The 21084-nt window shown below is 39.0% G+C and overlaps 1 protein-coding gene across 13 annotated transcripts in view; it reads left to right on the plus strand.

Moving 5' to 3' along the window:
* Positions 1-343: 343 nt before the first annotated feature.
* The window catches only part of RHOBTB1 (Rho related BTB domain containing 1), a 144733-nt gene continuing 123992 nt past the window's right edge, over positions 344-21084 (plus strand). For 8 of the 13 annotated variants that reach the window (XM_028853337.2, XM_077945069.1, XM_077945076.1 and 5 more), the window contains exons 1-2: positions 348-552; positions 15713-15813. The gene's annotated coding sequence lies outside the window, so the exon portion shown is untranslated. Of the gene's footprint in view, positions 553-961; positions 1060-15712; positions 15814-21084 lie in introns of those variants that run through there. The other 5 variants (XM_077945078.1, XM_077945059.1, XM_028853347.2 and 2 more) reach the window with 2 other exon arrangements.

A 21084-nucleotide genomic window follows, 5' to 3' on the forward strand; every position in this document is an offset into this window, starting at 1 on the left:
TTGACATCGCCGGAAACTTTCCCCAGACTTGGCGTCCATTTGCAGGAGATGCTCCCGCTGGAGCCCCCCGCGAGCCCATGAGGTGGATGGGTCCTGAGGAGACTTCCAGAAGGGGCGGCCCCTCGGGCCCTGCGCAGAGAAGAGCAAGGCCGCAGGCACTGGGGCCACAAGGGCCGGGTTCAAAGACCGGAGTCCCAGCAGGGCCCCCACGCGCCAGCGGGTGACAGCCCCGGGGGGCGGGGGGCGGCGGCCCAGGGCTCCCGGGACCGCCTAGGCGCTGGGGTCCCGCCTGAGGACTGTCCGGCAGGCTACGAGGATGGGGAGGGACCCGTGGTTCCCGCCCAGCAGGGCGGCGGCAGCCAGGCCTGGAGCGAGGTGGCGGAGCGCAGACAGTGGCCCGGGATGCGGGCGGGGAAGGCAGCCGAGGTGGGAGAGGGCGGGGTCGGCGGGGCGGGGCGGGGTCGGCGTCTCCCCGCGGCTTTACAAAGCCCGCGCCAGCCTCGGCCGCCCGGCGGGACCCAGAGCCACCGCGGGAGCCTCCAGCGTCCCCAGGTAGCGCGGGCGTCGCGGGGCGGGGCGGGAGCGCGCCCGGGAGGAGCCGCGCCAGGGTGGGCGGGATTATGGGGGGGTCTCTCTGCCCACCCGCAGTCCCCACATCCGCACACTCCTGAGGACGCGAGAGCTTGGAGCATCGCATCCCTCTGCACCCCTGAAAGGAGGGTGACCTGGTTACCTTTCGCTGACCTCCTGACTGCTAGCCCAGCTGCTCTGACAAAGCACAGGGCCGCAGAGGGTGCTTGCTTCCAGAATACTTTGGGTGTCTTGAGCACCCTCCTACCTAAGCGTCCCCCAGCGCGCGCGCGCGCGCGCGCGCGCACACACACACACACACACACACACACACACACACACACACACTGGCGGAGGCGGGTGGCCAGAGAGATTAGAGGGATAAAGTCACTGTCAGTCAGAAAAAATAAGAATCTGGGCTGGACGTGCCACACTGGGGTCTTCTGAAAGTAGGTGCAGCATCTGCAGCTCCTCATGCCCGGCCTTAAGGTGATGCGGGATTGATTTTTCTTGGTTTGTTAGCTGTGAAATCCCCGGGCTGTGAAAAGGTTTGGGTCAAGAACTAGACTTTGATTTATTGAGGCTTGCTTTGCCCTGCTATGCCACACCTTGTGGTGTCTGGGGTATTTTGGAGCACTCATACAAAGTTTGAATTGGTATTCAGGCGAGCTTGGTTTTTAATACTTGGGAATTAAAAAAAATGAAGATATGCATTCTCTTAGTTTAAATTGAGTTTTATTTTTCAATACACATGTATATATTTTAACAGAAGTAATCACTGGTGATGTCACTCAAAAGTAATCACTGGTGATGTCACTCAAATAGTGAGTCCACCAGGTGTGGCGTTGTTAGAATTTGAATTTGAAACTAAGTTTACCCTATAGTTTTAGAGAAATTGACTGCTTCTTTTTATGCGCTGTATTATTGGGAGGTATGTGTGCTGAGAATCCTGTCACATCATCTTGCTGTTGGTGAGAAGGTCTCCCCTGGTGTTGGCCACCTGACTTGGGACAAAACCCAAAATATATATATTTTTATCACTAGTGTTTCAGTGTGTGCAACTGTGCTTCTTGGGCCACTAACCTTAGTCTCTGGTGAGAAGAAATAGGTATCAAAAATGTGCCCTAGGCACATTTGGGAGCAAGGAGGAAGGCTGTAGATTTCTTTTTCCCCATTAAAGTTTTCATGTATTGGCAATTTAAACCCCAAAGCATTGTTTACCACCTGTCAGATGCACTCAGAAGTGTAAAGATTAACTAATAAAAGATTTGTAAAATGCTTCCTGAATCTAAAATTCTATAAATATGCTAAATAGTAATAATCCACCCATAGTTAAATTTATGTAGCTGCTTCTGCCATGCATATAAGATGATTTAGATGCATGTTTCCTGTCAATTAAACAATGAGTTTGGAGCAAAATAATGAGTTCAATTCACATCCTATGAAACTTTGAAATAAAATTTCTCCCATAAAGCAGCAACAGCAGAGAATCATAAAATAAGCTGCATTTCAAAAAGCTGTATATGAAATGGCATTTACCTTATGGTTGGGTGAAGAGGGACCCAGTGAACTTATGAAACTAAGAAATATTCAGCCCTGGTTCATGTGTGTCTGAACCATCAACATTCCCTAGCAGGGAGGGCATACAGGTTTTGTGGAACAGCCTCATAGCTTTCCAGTCTAATCCAAGAAATATGCCTCTTCGTATTTTAAGGTTGAATTCAACCTGTGGTTTTGTTCATAGACAATGAAGAAAATCTGTATAGTTACTTGGATTAATTATTGATTCTTCCAATATCATGGGCTTGGTTTTGAGGCTTCCTTAACACCAGCTATCATTTTAACATCCTGCAGATAACTGGTTTGTTCCCAGTTGATTTAGTGGCATATTAACATTTTTCTCTGAGCATGTTTTGAATAACAAAGTGTGTCATTCTTCTGTTTACTGACATCCTAGAGTAAAATCTGTTTCTTCCATGCTACTTTTAAGTATAAATACAGATACAGGTGATCTTTCTTTTGTTTTAGATAGACAACTCTAGATTTATCACTAGCAGGTTATGCTGTGACCTTAATGAAGTTGAGGATGTCTTTTTTTTTTGACACTTGTCCAATTTAGTGGACTTTTCTTTTCATTTCCTCCACTAGAATTTGGATGGGCAGTTGCTAAATAGACTCCATTCCCGTATTCCACAACCTTCCCTCTGCCGCCACTCCTCCTTTATCCGAGTAACTTAAACCTCTGCTCTACTTTGTCTTAACTTGACAACAAGTTGTTACGGGTGAAAGTGCACTAGGTGAAAAATAAAAGAGCTTGCATTTCCGGAGCAGCTGTGATATACTAGGCACTGTGCCACAATATCTCATTAAATTCTTGTAATAATCTGGTGAAGTAGATGTTGTCTGTGTTTCACAGAAAAGAAAACTGAGGCTCAAAGAAGCTCTCATGCCCAAGGATGAACAGTTTATGAATAGAAAAGCCAGGATTTGAATCAATACAGTCTGGTACTTCCTGCTGCGTTGCAATCTCTAAGAAGAGTTCACATTCTGAACTGAAGTGTGGAAGAGTTCTTCTGTTAATTAGCCATTTGACCTCAGAGAAGTCCCTTAACCCTCTGGGCCTCTGGTTTCCTTTCACTAGTTTTGGATTAAATTATCTCTCAGAGATAGAAGAGACAGTTCCAGGATTTTGGATGCCAAGCACATAAGCTATTTCTCCCACAGAATCCCAGAATATGCTCTCCCTTCCCCTTTCTCCACCCCCTTCCTTCCCATTTTTCTTCTTTTCTTCCTTTAGGTCTAAGTAAATTGCACTTCCTCCAGGAGGCTTTTCTGAACTCCCTTCTGTTCTTCTCCATCTCAGCCCTCAGTGAACCCTCATGGAGCTGATTACAAACTAAAGTCTCTTATTTTTATTTGTTTAATATGATTGTTGTTTTTATCTTCTTCCCCATCCCTCCCTACTTCCCCATCAGAATGTAGGCTGCATAGGCCAGAACTCTGTTTTCTGACTTTTTTCATTACTGTATTCCCAGGGCCTAGCACAGTGATGAATGGCACATATTTCTTAGTCTGTATGTTTGAATAAATAATTATCTCTTATAAAAGACATGTGTGAATGGCTAATATATTGTCCCTTCCTTGGGAAAGCCTAAATGAAGCATCATTGACCTTACAGTGTTAGAGAGGGTGAGCCTGAATTATGAACGGAGATCTGAGCGCCGTAATGGAGATGACAGGGCCGCCCTCAGACACACAGGACAAATGGACACACTGCACCTAGTACAACCCCATATTTTACGGCAGAGGAAACTGAAGCTCAGAATAATAATAGAAATTTAGGTCTAGACAATACTTTAGAGATCAGCTAATAGTCTAAGCCATTGTTTTATTGATGAGCAAACTGAAGCCCCCCAAAACAGATCATAAACTATAGAACCTAAGCCTTCTGACTTATAAACCAGCATTCTTTTCACTCTGAGATCAAAAATAGTGAGAACCACACAGTCAACAGGAGTAAGGAGCTTTGGACAATGATGCTTTCTTTCAAAAATTCAAAAGAGACTTATGTTGCCCAGACCAATCCTGAATAGCAGCATTAGAACATCTTAATATGTATAGTCTATTTTCAAAGTTCTTCTGGTCTCTATAAACTTCGGTGACACATTTACTATTTTAATAATCCATCAAGCAGCCTTTTAATGCCTATCATTAGTTTACCAATTCTATTTAAATGCTTAGACAGTCCAAATAGAAAATTTACAGTGCTGAGCATTTAACACTGGTGTGATAGATTAAAGATACATTTCAAACATGATTGCTAGTTTGAACCTCAAAATATTGGTGGCTTATCTTTAAGCACAAAAATGATAACTTTTCTTCTCTAACATAGACAGCAATCCTTGCTAAAGTATTACATTTTATAAACAAACAGTTCTTAAAGTTTAGAGGGCATAAAAATCATCTGGAAGGCTTTTTAAAATCACAGATTGCTTGGAGCCATTCTGCACAGTTCTGAATTAATAGGTTTGAGATTGCCCCCACACAACTGCATTTTAACAAATACCTTTGGTGATTTCTCAATCAAACAGTCTGAAGATCTCATTTTGAGATCCAATAACAATTTTGGTATGTTTTTAATTTCCCCAGCTTCTTCCTAAGAGGATATTTTAAAAGAAGATATTTGGGGAGGAACTCAGTGTGTTTGAATCCAGCTAATAGCAGAGATTATTAAAATTGTTTACTAGGTATGATGACATTTGTTTCCTTTGTAGCAAAAGTTGTGTGTGTGTGTGTGTGTGTGTGTGTGTGTGTGTAATCATGATGTGGCTACTAGACTTGATATTGGCCTCAAATCAAGCATGTTCAAAAATGTTTCTATTGGACCACAAAAATAAATTGATAAGTAGTAATAAGAGTAATAAGAGTTGAGTGTTAAGTTTCATGAGGAAATAGTGAAGTCCCTTGTTCTCTGGATGGTTACATTCTGTACAGTTGAGAGATAACATTAATATCCACGAAACATTCAGGATAAGTTTGCAAATCAAATACAGGATGCCTAGTTAAATCTGAATTTCAAATACACAACAAATCATGTTTTAATAAAATTGTGTCTCCCCTATAATATTTTTATTTGCTAAATCTGGCATTCCTGATCAGAGAACATTAGTGTTCAGTGTCATTAGTTTCTAGAAGTAAGGGTGCTGAGCGGTGGTTGTTAAGCTTAATGAAATTGATAAAAGCTCTGGACGTGCTCCTGAGAAAAATGCCCCCATGGCACATTCCAACAGGCCTCGCATTACCATCCCTTGGGTTCCAGGCTGCCGAAGCTCTCAGGGACATCAGGTCATCTATAATGGGGGACATCAGGTCATCTACAGTGGTAGACAGTGAGGCAAGCTCCTCAGGCCATTTTCTCTGGGCTGGAAAGGTCTGGAAGGTGACTGTGAAAAGTATAGTTGAACTAGGCCTTAAGGAGCAGAATTTAGCTGGATTGTGGGTGGGAAGACATCTGAAGCTTTGAAAGGAGGCAGATTCCCTCAGGCCCTGAGGGTATTTAGTGCAGAATACTGAGAAATCAGCTTGGGCAGGTTAAAAAAAAACAAAAAACCAAAAAAACAAAACTGGATTGTGGACGTTCTTAAGTTTTAAAGGGTTTCGACTGCCCATGTTGGAAAATAAAGAGTCTTCATTGATATGTCAGTGGGGAGAACATGATCGAACAAAAGGAAAGAATAAGAAAATCATAGGAAGCCCAAGCTTCCTATGTCAGGCCTAAGCCCAAGTCAGTCAGCCTGGTACAAGCTCCTCATTTACGAGCTATGAGGTCTTCGACGTGTGAGCAACTTCTGTGAGTCCCCATCTCCTGAGTTGTGAATTGGGAATAATAATAGAAGCTACTAATGGGGTTGTTGTGCTAATAAAATGAAGTTGTTTGGTGCTTAGCACAGTGTGTGATACTGCATAAATATTCAATTAACGGTGCATAAGTACTATGACATGCTCCTGCTGCCCCAATATTGTTCAAGAAAGAGAAGTCTCAGCAACCTGCTTGAACCTGATTTTTTTTTTTATTTTGGGGAAGTAAAAAAAAGAGGAAAATGATTGATTACTGGATTTGAATATAGCTTTAAAATCTCCCTTTTCCAAGTTGAAATTGCATTAACAAAAAACAGTAAGGGCAGAAACAAGTGAGCAAAATGCCGTGTGTACTTCTGAGATTTTTAAAATAAGTACATTCAACCCTTTATTATTTCTCCTAAGAGGAAATATGATGGATAGTTCAAATAATTTACTCTGATCCAAATAAACATTTTAAAATTATATATGTTACTCTTAATAGCAGTTTGCCATCTTTTTTGGCCAATATTTAAATTAATCAGCATGTGATTGTTGTTCCCCAAAGCCTTTTAAACAGTGAGAGAAAATGAGGTTATCAGAGACAATTTACAAAGCAGCCAGGTTCCCCTCGAGTAGGTAATAAGGCTGACCACTAATTTTGGAAATGATTTCTTAGGTGCTCTGGAGTCAGACTGCTTAGGTTCCAATCTCTGGTGGCTCCTCCCCCAGGTCAGTCATTTTGCTTCTCTAAACCTCAGTTTCTTCCTATAGGTAAAATAAAAGTAGTAACATTCCTTCCTCAAAGGGTATGTGCACTGAGTCCTCAGTAAGGTGCCTGGTACACAGTAAGCACTTGCCAGCATGTAAAAATTTCCCAGCATGAAATTTTATGATCAAAGCAACATAGTCATCTTACTGGTATATTATTTTCTTTAATATACTCATAAAGAATTTAGTTCAGGAAAGCGTCTAATAATGTGGGAGCTATTTATGATCTTTAGTCACAGCTTAATGTATTGATGTACCCAACCAGGGTTGTTTAGAGCATTTTCCAAGCCATAGAGTAACATTGTACTCCATGTACTCTAAGCCATAGAGTGCAATATTACTCTATGGCTTGGAAAATTTGAAAGAATTTTTAGCTGCAATTTTCATTACGTGTTTCTTTTTTTTACTTGTCTATCTTCAACTGTAACAGGGCAATTGGTGCCTTTCTAAAGAGCTTTGGGTTTCTTACGCATTAAAGTGTCTGGGCCCTAGAATTTACTTGGCTCATAAACTTATGAGACAGAACAATACAAGACTGGTTTAAGGTACATTATAGTTGCATGTATGACAGTGAGTTTTTATTTGGTTTTGCTAGAGAGCATCTCCCACAGTGCCTTAAAGATAGTAGACTCAAATATTTATTGAATGAATTTAATGTATAATAAGATGCATTGCATTTTTTTTCCTGAGGATATCTTTATCTCACATTAGAAAATCTAACTTTAAAAAAAAAGAGAGAAGGAAAGATCATACAGATATTTCTAGACCGAAGTATTATTGAAAATGTGAACTTGGAGATCTACCATTTGTATTTTCTGAAAGTGCTATCATTTTCACAAGCCTGTTTCTCCCATAGGGTCTTTGCATTAGCTCTTCCGTTTCTCTGGAATATTCTTCCCTCAGATGGTGCTTGGCCCAGATAAGATATCACCTCTTCAGAGAAGTCCTCCCTGACCACCTAATCTCACTCACTTTCTATTACGTCTCTTTGTTTTATTTATTGTAGTATATTACTATGTGATTGTTTCATTTTTTTAATTGTTTATCCTCATCCTTACTGGACTAGAAGTACCCTGAGGTCAGAGGTCAAGCCTACATGTTTACTGTTATCTTCCCAGGATCTAGTATAGTGCCAGGCATTTCACAGATATTCAACAAATATTTTGTCAATTTGTTGAATTAATAAAGATCAAGATACGATTTTTTAGTGTTATCCTAACGCATAGCAGTAATTTCTAATCTTTTGAGTCACATTTACCTTAAAGAATTGGATTAAAATTTTGACACTCCTCCTTAATGAAAATTTACATACACGACTTTTTGCCTACAATTTAAGTTCATGGATCTCAGGCTAAGAACCTCAGCTCTAAAGGTGTATATACAAATATTAAGAAAATCAAATTGCACTATTGAGCTAAATGTCACCAAAAAATTAATTACTACAAATGAATTATAAATTTTAATGCTCATATTTTTACAGTAACCAATTACATGTTGCCTTTGGAGAATTTTGCAACCCTCCAGAGGAAAAAAAAGACTACCTATAAATGTTATATATTTTATTTATATGCTGGAAAGGATTTAGGGCCTATAGAAAAAGGCTAATAAAAATATATACCGTACAGCAATATAAAATGTATTTCAAGTAGGTAAGAAAAAATGAGTCAAAGGAAAAAAATAAGGGTAAGAACATAATATAGGGTCATGAGAGAGATTCATACTCAAAATTTATGTCATGAAATTCAACACTCTTTCTAGAAGATAGTAACAAATTTTGTTCTCAGTATTTGAGCAGCCAATGCAAAGGAGAAAAAAATCAGTTATGCCTTGCAGAGGGTCATATTTTATGTATACCTATACATGAATATATGTATATGTATATAATAGAAACTGCCTCTTAAAAGAAGAAAGCTTGAGTATTGTAATAAGGAATAAAGAGATATATTTCTGGTGTTTTGTTTTTGGCATGTGCCCTTGTAGCTGAGCCTGAAATAACCCATTAAAAAATGCTTTAAAATGACTAGCACTTTGAATGTTTATAATTAAGGTTTTATGGCTTATTGTAATTTTTGTCAGCAGTAGACCTTTGGAAGGAGGCCTCATTACACCAGTAAGGAGGGATGGAGCTTGTGTAATGAAGACAATGGGTTTTCTCCGTTTTCTTACAGTCCCTCTTTTTACCTAACCAAGCAGAGAGACACTTCCCCTCCATCACTCCACCATTTCCATTGTTGCACACTATTTAGTAAAAAGCCAGAAGCTCTCATTCTCTCCTTAAGAGGCATGCACCTAGGACATTGACTAAAGCAAGTTATTCCTGCTAACCTTAGTTTCCTTGGATAGGAGTCTATCTGGGACTTCTATGCCTTCTTTATTTGAGAGAGCAAATACAATAACTAGCTTCTTAGAACATTATGTGGATTTGTGGCATTCTCTGAGGGGCTATAAATGGATCACATTGACAGCTTTATTTGTCATTCTTAAATGGAATGTGTTTTTTTTCCCCTTTGTGTTAGATCAAAATCAGATGACATTTCTTATTTCAATGTGGAATGTTTTTACTCTCATAATTGCAAAAATGCATTCATAACTGATACTATTCTAATTTACAAAATTTGTGTTTCATGATTTGGGGGCATGAGAAAAATGTGTCTGAGGGAAAACATCTTATGCAACATTTATGTTTCGCCTATTTATTGAGATCCTGATACAGTTGCTAGAATTCTGTCACCATATGGAAGCAGAGACAATTATATTGCATTTGATGACATGAATTTTAGAAGCTAAGATATAAAAAGGCATATCCAGCAGAATATCTACAATCCAGAGACTTAGGCATTTTTGAAATCTCTTCTCTCCTTTGTGTCCCCAGCATGTCTGTGGACCTTGTCCTCCTTTCCTCCCCTTGCAATGACTTCTATTCAATATATACAGTAGCAAAAATGAAGATAATAGGACTGGAAAATACTACCTTCATATCTTAGCACGCATCTTATATCATAAAACCAGTTGCATCTGCTCAGGTGAAATGTTTCATTCAGAAACCCCTATCATTCCCATTCACCCACTACTAAACCTGAATGAGAATGGAAATCTTCCTCCTTTCATTTCTTATATCCATTCAAAGCTCTCAGTGCTCTTGTGACTGACCCCAATTCTGTGCAAAATGTACTCCTAGCCTGGCGTTTAAAAATCCTGGGTTGGTACATGTTTCTCACTGAATTTATGTCTTTTCATACTGATTTCACACACTCACACTTTCAAAAAAGTTGTCTCTATTGATAATCTACTATGTGTTAGACACCGAATTGCATCAGATACTCCCTTCCTCCATTTGGCCTATGGACTAGGAAGGGAAGACAGACAGTAAAAGAATGACACACATGAATATGAAATCGAAATTGTTCTAAGTGCTACAAAAGAGAGATAGAAGGTTCTGTAAAATGAGATCCAAATGATGCACAGGCATCAACTAGACCAGGCATATAGGCAGAAGGCATGCTACACAGGGAAGTCCTCTAGCAGGAGACAGAACAGGCAGCATGAAAGACTGAGGGAAGGTCGGGCGCGGGGGCTCATGCCTGTAATTCCAGCACTTTGGGAAGCTGAGGCGGGCGGATCACAAGGTCAGGAGTTTGAGACCAGCCTGGCCAAGATGGTGAAACTCTGTCTCTACTAAAAAAACATTACAAAAATTAGCCGGGCATGGTGGCAAGCGCTTGTAATCCCAGCTGCTCGGGAGGCTGAGGCAGGAGAATTGCTTGAACCCAGGAGGCAGAGGTTCCAGTGAGCCGAGATTGCACCACTGCACTCCAGCCTGAGTGACAGAGGAAGGAACAAGACTTCATCTCCATCTCAAAAAAAAAAAAAAAAAAAATTACTGAGGGAAGGCCACAATGTCTGGAGTACAGAAGAGGAGTGAACTGCTTAAGTCTGGAGATGTTATCAGGTCCATCACCATGGGAGCCTTTTTAGCCATATCAAGAAATATGCCTTTATCCTAGGACCAGTGAGAAGATTGAGGATTTTGGTTGTTTTGGTTTTTTTGGTGGGGGGTAGGGAGTGCTGTAGTTAGTTACATCATCAATTTTACATTTTGAAAATATATTTCTGGCTACCATGTGGAATATGGGTTGGCAAGGGGGAAAGGTATGCAGATCAGTGAAATATTTCAGTAGAGAGATAGTGATACCCTGGCCTAAAGGAGAAGGATGAGGTGTTAGTGACTTCTGAAAGGTGAATGGATTCAAGAGATACATAGGAGGTAAAATTGACAGGCCACCTTCTGTGTTATCTATGTGCACCCCATGAGGAAGTGTCAGGGAACAATGGAGGAGGAACGTGTGTGTGAAAACAGATGCTAAGCTCAGTGTTGGACATGTTGAGTTTGAGATGTCTCGAGACATCACGGGAGACAGCAGACAGACAGTGGATTATGGGTGTGGGGCTTGTCAAAGATACAAACTTATGACTCATCGTGACATTCATAGGTCTGGAGGCAGATATGATTGCTTAGAGAAAGATAATGAAGCAAGTGATAGAAGAAAACACTGAGACCAAAATGCCTGGAGGAAATTAAACCCATAATGGCCCAGTAGTGAAAGAGCCCACAGAGGATGAAAGACAGCAAAAGAAACAGAAGGAAACCCAGGGATTCCTGGGTCATGGTGGGCAGAGGAGCAAGCGTTCTAGGAAAGAAGCAGGGGTCAGCTGAGTTGAAAGAAGAAGACTGAGAAATGTGTGTTTTATTGAGCATGGAGGGAGAATACTGGTCAGGGGAGAATTATTTTTGAATTAAAGAGAAATTTCTAAGTGATATGTACGGGAAATGACAGTTGTAACTGGTTCTGTCTGTCATCCTGCCTATTTGAGAATATTTTACATGTTCACATCTTGCATCTGTCTCAAAAAGATTCTTGAGGAATAGGCAAGATAGAAAAATCATTGGCCTATTGGTGACCACTAGAGAGAGAGAGAAACTAGGATGGAGCATAGAACAGTCTGAGGTTCAGGCCGGGCGCGGTGGCTCAAGCCTGTAATCCCAGCACTTTGGGAGGCCGAGACGGGTGGATCATGAGTTCAGGAGATCGAGACCATCCTGGCTAACACGGTGAAACCCCGTCTCTACTAAAATAGAAAAAAAAAATTAGCCGGGCGAGGTGGCGGGCGCCTGTACTCCCAGCTACTCGGGAGGCTGAGGCAGGAGAATGGCGTGAACCCAGGAGGCGGGGCTTGCAGTGAGCTGAGATCAGGCCACTGCACTCCAGCCTGGGCAACAGAGCCAGACTCCGTCTCAAAAAAAAAAAAAAAAAAAAGAACAGTCTGAGGTTCTGAGATCTGAATTGGAGAGAAAAGATTGAACCTGCACACCAAGAGTATTGTATGAGCACAGCCCCACCTGTTTGTCCCATCAGTGGTGCTCCTACGGCCAGGGTAAATAAATGTCACGAAGCAATGCTGGCTTGCCTCTCCCACTTGCTTGCATTGCTATGTGGGGTGTAGGGTGGGGGTGGGGGGAGCCTGGGACATCACAGAGCACATGCTTGGGGACTTCCATGAACTGCAGCCTCAGTTTTCCTTCCTGCTTCTGCTTTAGCACCAAAGTTTGAACCCCACCCAGAGTAGGGGCAGAGTGGACGTCACTGTCTCAGCACAGGGACAAGGTGATAAGGCAGAGGTTAGATTGCACAGCTGTGAGCTGTCACTGGGAGGTAAGAGAAGAAAGATGTGTCTATGATTATTTGCAGTAGTTTGCCTATGAAGAGGAAGTGAGAGATTAGGGGGCAACTGGAGAGAGAGAAGGCTGAGTAAACATTTATTCATTCAACAAATATCAACCTATCTTATATGTACTAGGCATTAGGACTAGGACAGGCACCAGGAAGACATTTTCCATTCCCCATGGAAAATCTACCATAAAATATACTTTTGCCATAAAATAAATTCATGTGATAATCTCAAATGCATTTTGTAATCTGATGTCTTAAAACAAATGCAACATTTTTCCTCAGATGTAACTACTTACTTGATTTGTATAAAATAGTCAAATTTGTGTTTTAAGAAAGAAAAATAACACATCAACTTCTACTTTTTTCTCTCTCTCATTTTCTCTTTTCATTCTTTTTGTCTTTCAAATCAGACAGTCTTACTGTTGTCACTTATTGTTCAAAAATATTTTCTAAAATGGTGTCCTTAACCCTATGTTCAGAGCCTTTCACAGTGCTATTTGACTGAAAAAAAAAATGCTTTAATCTCCTATAATTTTTAGAGCATTCAGTATTACCCCATGGAAGTTAGAAATGTGATTAAAGCAAGGTTTCCCTAGCCAAATTATAAACTTCCTGATAGTAAAGGCACTGCTGGGTGTATAGCTATCCAGAATAAAGCCAGAGTACTATAAATGCAACTTTCATAGGAAGGGTACAATTAAGGATCCTTGGTTTGTAGAAGAGGAGGGTACAATGAATTCTTAACCAAGGATTCAGGAAGATCCCTGAAGGAGGTAGTATTTAAACTTGGTATTAATTCATGTGTTCATCGCATCACTATTCACAATAGCAAAGACATGGGATCAACCTAGGAGCCCATCAGTGGTGGATTGGATAAAGAAAACGTGGTGTACATACACCGTGGAATACTTCACAGCCATAAAAGTGACAAAATCATGTCCTTTGCAGCAACATGAATGCAGCTGGAGGCCATTATCCTAAGTGAATTATCACAGAAATGGTAAACCAAATACTGTATGTTCTCATTTATGAGTGGGAGCTAAATGTTGGGTGCACATGGACATAAGGGAACAACAGACACTAGGGACTACTAGAGGGGGAGGGAAGGAGGGGCAAGGGCTGAACAACTACCTAGTGGGTACTCTGCTCACTACCTGGGTAACAGGATAATTTGTACCCCAAACCTCAGCATCCACACATTGTATCTATGTAACAAACCTGCACATGTATCCCTTGAATATAAAATAAAAGTTGAAATTATATTTTTTTAAAAATAAAATCTTGGTTCCTTGAAATAAATAAATATAACTGTGTGTTAAAAGTTGAGTATTTCAGACAGCAGAAAGCTACTAACCAGGGTCTCAGAGGCAGGAAACAACTTTTCGCAGGAGTTAGGGGGTGGGGAGGGTTTGATAGTGAGGGGAGATGCTTTAGAATGACTAGAGAGGTTATGTGGAAAGTGGTAAACGTATTGATCTCAGATCTTGGAAAGCTGTGCTTGGAAAGTTTATCCTGTACAGGTCTGTTGAAGAGCTGTTAGAAGTTTTCAAGGAAGGGGAGAAGCATGAGGTTTCAGAAAAAGACTAGAAGCACCTGGAAACCTGGGAAATGATGGGAGATTGAAAGCAGGAATACATTAGATGAGAGGTCATTGCCTACATGGGAGATGGAGGATGGTGGGTGAGTTTCTGAATTATGTCAGCGACCTTGGATATGTCAATGGGAAATAGGGCTTTTTGTATGCAAGGTGGCCATAATCTAATCATTGGATATGTGTATTGTGGGAAGTAAGAGAATGAAGATGATGCCAAGTGTCGAACCAGGGAGAGTGGCAGTGCCACTGATTTTAAGGAACAGGGAAAAAAGTCAAATTCAGGAGAGGATGGGAATGAAGATCTAGTTCACAAAAGCATCCAAAAAGATATAATTTAAGCTCTAAATGTGAATGAAATTGCTGCCAAGTGGAGAATCTTGTGGAAGGTCCACGTTTAAGGGAAGGCAGAAGAAGAAAAGCCAGAAGAAGAAAATTCAGGGGAGTTTCTTGAGATGGGAATTGAGGTTTCAGGAAAGACAAGAAAAAGATGTGGATTTCAAGGAAGAAGCCTCATGCTGTGATTTGTTTCACTGATATAATCACTAGGTTGTGCCTTTTCTGTTTCTCTTCCTTTCCCTGTGGAACGGCCCCATGAAATGGGCTGTGCAGCTATCCGTTCTGTCTCACATCTGGGTCCACGCTTCATTTTTGCAGCTCTGCCCTTACTCATTAATGAGCAGCAACTGGCCTGGAGCCACCAGCAATCAACAATTTCCTTCAGAAACTCCTCCTTACTGTTGAGAAAATGACTTAGTAAAGAAGCTGCTTGTGTCTTTGTTAGAGAGGCACAGAAGGGGAGGTGAGCTGGATGATTTGCCAATTGGGAGTTATTGGTTTTGTATTTAAGGTTTTCCTGATTCAAGCTTCAGGTTTGTTTCTAGGAATAACACAGTTTTTATGGCAATAATAACTACCTCCAAGCAAAACTACTGTTTTGCCCTTCAGTTTTTATATTAGGTAGTCAGTCCTACTCATAAAATAGTCCATTTTATCTCAATGCCTCTATTTCAGGTTTTACATGAAAAATTTCTCAATGAATTTTTTATTAGGAGGATAAAATATTTGGTTTCTTTGGAGGAAGTGATATGCTTTCTCCTAAGAATAGGACTTACAGGGTTTCTCCTACGAATAGGACTTTGTTTTCCTTTCACCTAAATTACCAAGGAATTCAAATCCAAATTATAATGTCAATCACTTCAACTGTGTTGACCAGTATATATGGCCTATATATATATTATATATATATATATATCTTTTATTTATATTTCATTAATTTCTTGGAAAGCACCTCAAATCCTCAAGGTAAAAAGAAAGTCATAGCATAAATAAAAAGTGTTGCTGTTAAAGAAATTCCTTTCCAAACATTATCTCGTTTGACTGTCAAAACAGTCCTACTGAGTAACTGGTATTATTACTTCCACCTGGAAGATGAGGGCAGCATCACCAGGAAGTTAAGAACTTAAAGTTCACTCAGATGAAAACTATGAGTGAGATTTGACCCCAGATGTTCTGTCTCCAAAGGCAGTAGTCATTTCAGCCTTCTTTGCTCTGACTTTTGTAAGCAGCTAGGAGATTTGTCAATGGCATGTAGTTGGTTGGCACACTTCTCATTCTCATGAGAAATAATCACTGACATAAGAAACTAATATTGTTTGAGTGGTTTTCTTCTTGAGAGTGAAACATTCCATGCTTGTATGTATCTCTTTCCTAGGTTTTATAATAATCAAGAAGCACATGAAAGACGCCTCTTCATCAAGCATTCTTGACTAAGTTATGAAGATGGAATTGAAGTTGATTTTCCCCCTTCATCTGGTGAGTAACTACTAATTTAGGTAACAGAATTGGCTTTCCCCTTTCTCACAATATTTAACAAAGAAATGGAAAAGCATCTTGCGTAAAGATGGCATGACTTATGAATAATATCTAGATTGTCTTCATTATGTTTCACAAAAAATAGAAATATTACATTTCTTAGTTCAATTATGGGTTTTATAAATTCTAGTTGAATATGTTTTCTCTGGTTTACAATTTGAGTCATTTGGACCTACATATGAGTTTTGATTACTAAAATAACATAACTCTTCTACCCACTTTATACGCACTTAAAATTCTTTAGTGCGTAGCATTTTGTGCAGGAAATTGACATGTGGACTCTGAAAAGTCATGGCCATATACAAGAAAGATTTAGAAATGACCAGATTGCTGTGCGTGGCATTTCTCTTTTTCCCAGATGCCTTAGCTTGGAGCATCCGCCCTTTTTGGCCTGGGCACTGAATGTCTTTAATTAGAAAATCTTATTAGAACTAGAGTCATCCCAAGTGAGTAAAATCAGCTTTTGAAAAAAGGTCCACATTATTGAATTTTTTCCCCAGAGTATTGTGCCTAAAAAAAGTAGAATTATTTGAAAAGGACAGTATGGACAGTTTACTTTCCTTTGTCCACCCATAAAATTATTTGTTATTTTCACTCTTCATTATATTTTATTTTTCTTCATATGTTTATATGGTCTAATGCATATTTAAAAGGAAAACTCTCTGTGTGTAGCTGCAAATATTGTAACATTTCATTTATTCCAAAGAATTAAGATGGTGGGCATATATGAATTTGTGGGAAAGCTGAATTATAGATAACTCTTAAACAAATGTGGCTTTTATTACCTTTAACTACATATACTAACTTCAACAAAACCTTATAAAGTAGAAGTCCTTAAGGAGACCTGTTATAATAAATCATATGAACATTTTGTTATTAGCATATAGATTGGATGTATGTAGGAACTTGTAAAGTGCCTGAGGTTCCTTGAAAATTGTTTATTCTGTGTCTAAAAAGTGTACATAAGACTGAAAATAAATGTTTAAAACACCATATATTATCCACCTATAAATAAAGTGTTTACAAAGCAAAAGTAAACGTCCACCCAGCTCATGAACAAATTACCAAAATATTTTAAATTTATTGAAGCCCCAAATTAATGAGATATTACCATGTGTGCATAAATAACTTAAAGAATAAAATTTGCTGATCCTTCTCTCATATGGGTATTTGTGCTAATGAACCAGGATCCTATTTACACTATTAGTCCCCAAAGTAATTGCTTATTTGAAGAAGTTCTGTCTTATGGGTTTTCAGTTAATTAAATCTATTTGCATTTTATGCACACATTTCAAATTCTCAAGCCCTATGTTTCATAAGCCAGATTCAAATATGTTCATGTAATAATATCTCTCATTAAGGCTGTAGTCTTTCATTTTTAAAGGAATGTTCAGAATAGCCATATGCATAAAACACTTATTAATAAAATCCTATCAATATTTTAGAAAAGTCAATCCACTCAATGTTATTTTTTTCGTTTAAATTTTCCTATTGGTAATGGTGATTACTATGCTGAACAGACTTCCAATCTGTAATGTTTCAGTTAACTTAATTTATTCAATGATTTTTTTCCTTTGATTTTGCGTGTCAGTTTTTAACTTCTAATACGGCTTTAGAGTTACAAGCACCCTTTACAAGCTACGTGCATATTAACCGATAGATCTTGCCTACCCAATTGGAGCAAAAATATGGAGCAAAACTTTTCTAATTTTAATACTGAGGAACAGAGTACAATAATTCAGAAAGTTAGAGAGATTTTAAATGGTTTAGTTTTCAGGTAGTTGTCAAATATTTGACCAAGAAGTTGGGAATTAAAGTACGTAAGTGATAAAAATTGTAAATGTCTTCATTAGATCCAAACTATGGAAATCTTTCATTGCTACCCTACCTTGGAAGCTGGAAAAAGTTACTGCAATTAGGAGGTAGAAGAAATAGAGGAACAGGCCAGAAGGAGGGCAGGGCCAGGAAGCTCTGCAGGGTCCATGCTATGTAGCAAGGCAAGGCCAGACATTGGGGAAGGTACCCAGGTGCACAATTTGGAAAGCAGGTTTGAAATCTAGTTTTGAAATCATGCCTTACTAAACTATCTTTAGGGGGTTATTACATGCTCACCTAGCTCAGTGTTTAGGTGTATTTGAGTGCATCTAGGTGTATTCCTCTTTGCAAAGACGTAAAATGCAAAATCTGAATACATTTAGATTCAAAAATTCCAGCCTAGTATTATATCTTAATCAATAAAGAGTAAAGTATCCAAGAGGAAAAAAGAAAGAAATGATATACTAAAATCAGGGTAAGCATGACACTTATTTTATTCTTTTACATAGAATAATATTGGACAATAATGTGCTTTTGTTCTCAACATGGGATTACACTGTAACTATAAGAAGAAAAACAATTTTTGATACCCTGAAAAACTCATTGTCTTATAATAAGCAAATTTCATTCAGTTAATTGTTAGTGATTCATTTAAGCAATGATCTATGTAAAGCATAATACCAATAGTCTCCTAAGAAGATATCATTTTCACTGGAATCGCCCTAAGGAAGCATTTCTTCTCATTTAGAGAAAGTAGGGATAAAGCACTTGTATTACCATTTGTATAAATTTTTAATACTGAATAAAATATTAGTATTTAGCTTAATATTGATTCCCAACATAATATTCCTCCATAATGGCATGCTAATTGGTTAGAATTAAATCAGACAGATTCAAGAACACTGAGAATAGACCATCTAGCACTTGTAATTTTTTTTCATTAGTTTCCAGAATTCCAGTTAAAATGGAATTAATCTGTCGATTAAAAGACCATGGAACAATAAAAGTTATGTGCCTTATGTCATGTGCACTGCCTTTCCCTCCCACTGTTCCATGCCCACCATAAGAAGGACAGGAAGAAGAGGAAAGAGGGCAAATGAAATGCACATGAAATTCACATGTGAATTTCAACCTCAATGTAACCGTGTTCAAGAGAGACAATTTATATGCATTCTAGCTCTGTAACTTACTATCTGTGAGACCTTAGGCATTTTATGTAAGTCTCTGGGAGCCACAATTTCCTCATCAGTAATATTAGTCTAACAGTATCAGCCTCCTAGAGTCATAGAGGAAGTAAAACAGAGGTTCCCAATAGGAGGAAGTTTTGCCCGCCAGGAGAAATTTGGCTGTAACAATTGGAGGGACTGAGTGTGCTACTGGTATCTAGGGAGGCCAGGGATGCTTGCTAATTATCCTAGTTGCACAAGATGGCCCCCAACAACAAAGAGTCATCTGGCCAAAAATATCAATAGTATCAAGGTTGAGAAACCCTGGAGTAATGTGAAGTAATATATGCAATGAGCACAATGCCTGATACACAGTACACCCTCAAAAATATTAGTATAATTATGTTGTTATTGTTGTCATTTGAGAAGGAACTCCACATCACCCAAATGGTATCAGTACTGAGTACTATCAACAGTTCAGTAAGCCTATCCCAGTACAGTTAGTCATGCCTGTCTGCTAAGTTATCTACTTGAAGTGGCAAATATATAGGTGCCTTTAGGAGTAGAGTTACCCACTTAATACTTGACTAGTCTAGAAGGCACATAGATATGATTATAGCAAAGTTCATGGGCTGCCATTTCTCAGAAATTAGTCATTTAATCTTCTCAGAAATTGGAAGAAATAGAAAAAGACAAATAAAAAGTAACTTACAGGCCAGGCGCAGTGGCTCACACCTGTAATCCCAGCCCTTTGGGAGGCTGAGGCGAGTGGATCACCTGAGGTCAGGAGTTTGAGACCAGCCTGGCTAACAGGGTGAAACCCCATTTCCGCTAAAAATACAAAAAACTATCCAGGCATGGTGATGCACACCTGTAATCCCAGCTACTTGGGAGGCTGAAGCAGGAGAATCGCTTGAACCCAGGAGGTGGAGGTTGCAGTGAGCCGAGATCGCACCATTGCACTCCAGCTTGGGCAACAAGAGTGAAACTCCATGTAAACAAACAAAAAAAATTAACTTATAGTACCAAGTGACTGCTAACTTTTTAACTTGTGCTGTTAGTAATGCATCAGGAGTCTCCTGATGATCATGTTTTACTTTGTAAAATAAGCTAATATTTGGACAAGTGGCTCAGAAATATGATCTGATTAATATAAGATCTTGATTCATTGCTTATGTGATACATGAATATTATCAATTTCAAAACCAGTTAAATACATCAAAATAGTTTTGACTTGATGCTAAACTATTTTAAGAGGGGAAAAAAATCTTGGTTAATGCAAGAGTTTTGAGGTCAGACGTGAGTTTGCATTTCAGCTTTACAATCTTCAAGCAGTGTGACCTTGGATAATTTACCCAATTTCTCTGCGCTCAGTTTCTTCATCTGTTTAATGGGCATAAATTTACCTCGTAGGGCTCTTGAGATAATTGAGACACAAAGCATTTGGCATATAAGTGAGTAAATGAAAACAGTTATTATTTTCATCATCTTTATTATTTTCACTCTAAAGTAATTCTGGGGACCTTGCATTGCCTTGGAGTTCTAATTATAGCCTTCTCTTCTTATTGTAAAGAATGATAGCTATGATGTTAAGTACTTTTTACTGACAGAGAAACATCAAATTACATTCATTACCTCAATAAACAAAAATCTTAGACTCACTTCAAAAAATTTTATTTCTGAAGAAAAAAGAAAGCTTATATATCAAACATGGAATTTCCCAGTAAGGATATTTTTAAGGAAATGGCAGATTTCCAAAATTAAAGAAAGAAAAATGTACACATCTTTCTAGCATATTTTAATATAGTTGATAATCCACTTTTTAATTAGCCACCTAATTATAAACCAGTAGAAATTTCCCCAGGTGAATGTAGTAACCTACTTCAGAGAGGGGAAGTGGCTCTTTGAATGGGCATTCCTACTGTGAAATTTGACAGTTTTTCAGTCCCAATCTGTTCTAAACTTAAACAGCTCAGGAGAGATGGGAAAGAGCTCTGTTTCATAACCTAATCATTTCTACTGCCAGGAAGGTTGAGTAGAAGGCTGAATTCTAAATTCGCCTTTCATCAGTGTTTAGATTTTTCCTTTTTCTTTATTCCCCAGAGAAGACCCCACTTTTTATGTGTGTTCCCATCGTTCATATGTTCTAAGTTTGAAAATAAACACTTACCATGAATCCAAACTCTGGGTTCCTTCATCTTTCTTGGTGGTATGCTTTCTGCTTAACTGC

This window comes from Macaca mulatta, chromosome 9, assembly GCF_049350105.2.
Source record: "Macaca mulatta isolate MMU2019108-1 chromosome 9, T2T-MMU8v2.0, whole genome shotgun sequence".
Classification (NCBI taxonomy): Eukaryota; Metazoa; Chordata; class Mammalia; order Primates; family Cercopithecidae; genus Macaca; species Macaca mulatta.